Below are 4,651 nucleotides of genomic sequence, written 5' to 3'. Positions count from 1 at the left end.
GTTAGTAAAAATTAGTTGACTGAAACGAATTAACCTTCATGCCATAATCCATTCATCTCATTCACCTGGACATGGAATATGGGTTCTTTATTAAAATAAAAGTATATTACATTTATTTATGAAATCTACTTTAAAACATTTAGAAACATCAGAAATTTATTACTCACAATTCTGGAAGCTGGGAAGTCCAAAATCAAGGCAACAGCAGATTGTCATTTTCTGGTGAGAGCCGGTACCTCATAGATGGCTCCTTCTATGTGTCCCACATGGCAGCAGGGAAAAGGGGATCCTGCAAGTCTCTTTTATAAGAGCCCTCTTTTATTCATGAGCCCTCATGATCTAATAATCTCCCAAAGATCCCATCTCTTAATACTGTCACAGTGATGATGAAGTTTCAACATACAAGTTTTGAGGAAATATTAACATTCAGACCACAGTAATTTGTCTATGCTTTCTGGGTGTTTATGTTTCAGCTGGAAAGGTTAGAATGCATCAGGAAACAAGCCAGGAAGGGACTGTGGATCCAGAAGCAGGTAAGATCCTGAGGGAAGTGGGCAGGGAAAGCCCTGGGGAGGTAGTGCGTCTATACCTAGTGTTCAAGGCATGGCAGGATGTGAAGGTGCATGGGCAGGCAGAGAGTTGGCAGAAAGCATCAAGAAAGGCATGGGTTGGGGAGAAGACAAGGTGTGGTAAGAGGCAGTGAATAAAGAGTCCCACTGGAGTAGATTCCTTGGAGAGGAGCCAGGAGCTAAAGGGCTATTTCTGATACAGAAAACAGAGCATCCCGCAAGTGTCACTCTGCGTATGGGGAACCTATGGGCATTTAGTGGTTTTTTTTTTCTTTAAAAAAAGAGAAAAACTCCTATTTTAGGTACATGTGAAGGTTTGTTACATAGGTAAATTTGTGTCGTGGGAATTTGTTATACAGATTATTTCATCACCCAGTTATTAAGCCCAGTACCCAATAGCTATCTTTTCTGCTCCTTTCCCTCTTCTCACCCTCCAGCCTCAAGTAGACCCCAGTGTCTGTTGTTTCCTTCCTTGTATTCATAACTTCTTGTCATTTAGCTGCCACTTGTAAGTGAGAACATGCGATATTTCGTTTTCTGTTCCTGTGTTAGTTTGCTAAAGGTAATAGCCTCCAGCTCCATCCGTTTTCCTGCAAAAGACATGATCTCATTCTTTTTCATGGCTGCATAGTATTCCATGGTGTACATGCACCACATTTTCTTTATCCAGGTTGTCATTGATGGGAATTTAGGTTGATTACATGTCTTTACTATTGTGAATAGTACTGCAATGAACATTTGTGTGCATATGTCTTTATGGTAGAATGAATGATTTATATTCCTCTGGGTATATACCCAGTAATGGGGTTTCTGGGTCAAATGGTAGTTCTGCTTTTAGCTCTTTGAGGCATTACCATACTGCTTTCCACATGGTGGAACTAATTTACACTCCCACCAACAGTGTAAGTTTCCTTTTCTTCTCAACCTCACCACCATCTGTTATTTTTTGACATTTTAATAGTCATTCTGACTGGTGTGAGGTGGTATCTTATTGTGGTTTTGATTTGCATTTTTCTAATCATCAGTGATATTGAGTTTTTTTTATATGCTTGTTGTCCACATGCACGTCTTCTTTTGAAAAGTGTCTGTTCATGTCCTTTGCCCAGTTTATTATTATTATTATTATACTTTTTTTTTTTTTGAGATTGAATCTCTCTCTGTTCCCCGGGCTGGAGTACAGTGGCATGATTTCAGTTCACTGCAATCTCCGTCTCCCGGGTTCAAGTGATTCTCCTGCCCGAGCCTCCTGAGTAGCTGGGATTACAGGCACCTGCCACCATGCCCAGCTAATTTTTGTATGTTTAGTAGAGACAGGGATTTGCCATGTTAGCAAGGCTGGTCTCAAACTCCTGACCTCAGGTTATCTGCCTGCCTGGGACTTCCAAAGTGCTGGGATTACAGGTGTGAGCCACCGCACCCGTCCCTTTGCCCACTTTTTAAAGGGGTTGTTCGCTTTTCTCTTGTAAATTTGTTTAAGTTCCTTATAGATGCTGGAAATTAGACCTTTGTCAGATGCAGAGTTTGCAAATATTTTCTCCCATTCTGTAGATTGCCTGTTTACTCTGTTGATAGTTTCTTTTGCTGTGCAGAAGCTCTTAAGTTTAATTAGATCCCGCTTGTCAATTTTTGTTTTTGTTGCAATTGCTTTTGGTGTCTTTGTTATGAAATCTTTGCCCTTCCCAATGTCCAGAATAGTATTGCCTAGATTGTCTTTCAGGGTTTTTAATGAAATCTACTTTGAATAAGTAGAAATACAAATTGTATTATAAATATAAATTTGCATTCTGACTATAATAAGTATAAATAAAATCTAATTGATTATTAGATAAACAATAATAAAAACTCCCAAATAATAATTATATCTCTGCATTAATCAGCTTTAAGTCAATGTTTGGCATATCACCATCACAGACAGTTATTAATTCCATTTATACATGTCACTGGGTATTACTCAAAGGAAGTAAGACAAAATGGTTCTTGCCTCTAGATGTTTATAAGCTATGAAAATCACCACCGACACAGACCTGAATGCTTCTTTACATCAAATGTTTTCATAATGTCTCAGAATTGGAAGAGAAGTCATCTAGTCCAACTTCCCATTCACTGCAGAAATCTGACCTGTAGTTTGACTAATACACAGTGTCCCATGGGAAAAAACGGGCTTTGCAGTCAGACCTGAATTCAGATCCCAGTTTTACAATTCATTAGCTGTGTTACTTAACATTACTTAACATGACTCTTTATCTCCTAATCAGTAGAATAAAAATAATGATGATGTTTACCTAGGCTAGTATTTATTGAAGTAGTCATTATGTGCTAGGCTTTTTTTTTTTTTTTAATATGGTAAGCACTTACATTTTAACCACCCTTCCTTGTTTGTCATATTTAGGGTTTCCTAAGCAATATGTGTTAATTGTTTAGCATAACATAAAATACTTTTCCCTTGCCAGGTACAGATCAATAGGCCAGTAGCTACAAGAAGTAAGAGCTGAAGTTTGTCTTTAGCATACTCGGCTTCGCCTTCTCACAAACACCAAACAGATGAGAGAGGAAAAAATAATTTTGGTCTAAAGCAGAGGTCTCTAGACTTTTAATTGCAGGCTCCTAACCTGGAGCAACCCCCCCAAATTTAGTTATAGGTAATATACATTAATTACTGTACTGTTATGTTCATTGTAAAACATGATAAAAATTAGAAGTTGTAAAACAAGATGAAAAAAAATCTAAATACAAGAAACTGCTAGCCGGAATATACAAAGAACTCTTAAATATCAAAAATAAAAAGACAAATACTCCAATCTAAAAATGGGCAAAGGAACTGATTTTTGACCAAGGTGCCAAGAATACCATAATGGGAAAAGAATAGTCTTGCCAATAAATGTGTTTGAAAGCTGAATATCCATATGTATGGAAATAGACCCTATCTCACACATTATACAAAAACCAACTCAAATTGAATTAAAGACTTAATTGTAAGACCTCAAACTATCAAACTACTAGAAGAACACGTAGCAGAAGAGCTCTATGACATTGAAGCAAGATTCATTGGTCTGGGCACTGAATTCTGAATATGAACCCAAAGCACAGGCAAAAAAAAGCAAAAATAGACACATGGGATTACACCAAACTGAAAAACTTCTGCACAGTAAAGTAAACAATCGACGGAGTGAAGAGACAACCTACATAATGGGAGAAAATATTTGCAAAGTATATATCTGATAAGGAATTAATACCCAAAATATAAAGGGACTAAAACAGCTCAATAGCAGGAAAACAAATAATCTGATTTTAAAACGAGAAAAGCCCTTTTGCGGGTGGAGGCGAGTTCGGAGAGGACTCCCTGAAGGCATAGGACACACTAGGAGAGTACAAGTGTTGGGTCGCTACCCGCCCACCCCCAAATGCCACAGACCGCCCCTCTACCTCATGCGAATCTTTGCACCTAATCATGTCGTCTCGAAGTCCAGCTTCTGGTACTTCGTATCTCAATTAAACAAGATGAATAAGTTTTCAGGGGAGATTGCCTACTCTGGGCGGGTGTTTGAGAAGTCCCCTCTGCGGGTGAAGAACTTCCGCATCTGGCTGCGCTGTGACTCCCTGAGCCGCACCCACAACCTTTATCGGGAATACCAGCACCTGACCATCGCAGGCGCTGTCACCCAGTGCTACCGAGTCTTGAGCGCCCGGCACTGCGACCAGGCCCAATCCATCCAGATCATGAAGGTGGAGGAAGATCGCAGCCGGCAAGTGCAGCCGCCGTCCTTCAAGCAGTTCCACGACTCCAAGGTCAAGTTCCCGCTGCCCCACCGGGTCCTGCGCCGTCAGCACAAGCCACGCTTCACCACCAAGAGGCCCAACACCTTCTTCTAGATGCAGGGCCCTCGCCCAGCTGTGCCCCAAATAAAATCGGGAAGGCCAAAAAATAAAAATAAATAAATAAATGAATAAATAAATATGGAGAAAGGGCCTGAATACATATATCTCAAGAGAACACAGGCAAATAGGTCAACAGGTATATGAAAAAATGTTCAACATCACTAATCATCAAGGATATGCAAATTAAAACCACAATGAGATATCAC

The 4,651-nt window shown here is 39.6% G+C and overlaps 1 pseudogene; it reads left to right on the top strand.

The window, feature by feature from the left end:
- Positions 1-487: 487 nt before the first annotated feature.
- Positions 488-4,439, top strand: LOC104668602 (annotated as a pseudogene).
- The last annotated feature ends 212 nt before the right edge of the window (positions 4,440-4,651 follow it).

Source organism: Rhinopithecus roxellana, chromosome 7 (assembly GCF_007565055.1).
Source record: "Rhinopithecus roxellana isolate Shanxi Qingling chromosome 7, ASM756505v1, whole genome shotgun sequence".
Taxonomy (NCBI): Eukaryota; Metazoa; Chordata; class Mammalia; order Primates; family Cercopithecidae; genus Rhinopithecus; species Rhinopithecus roxellana.
This window is presented reverse-complemented; position numbering and strand designations above follow the sequence as displayed.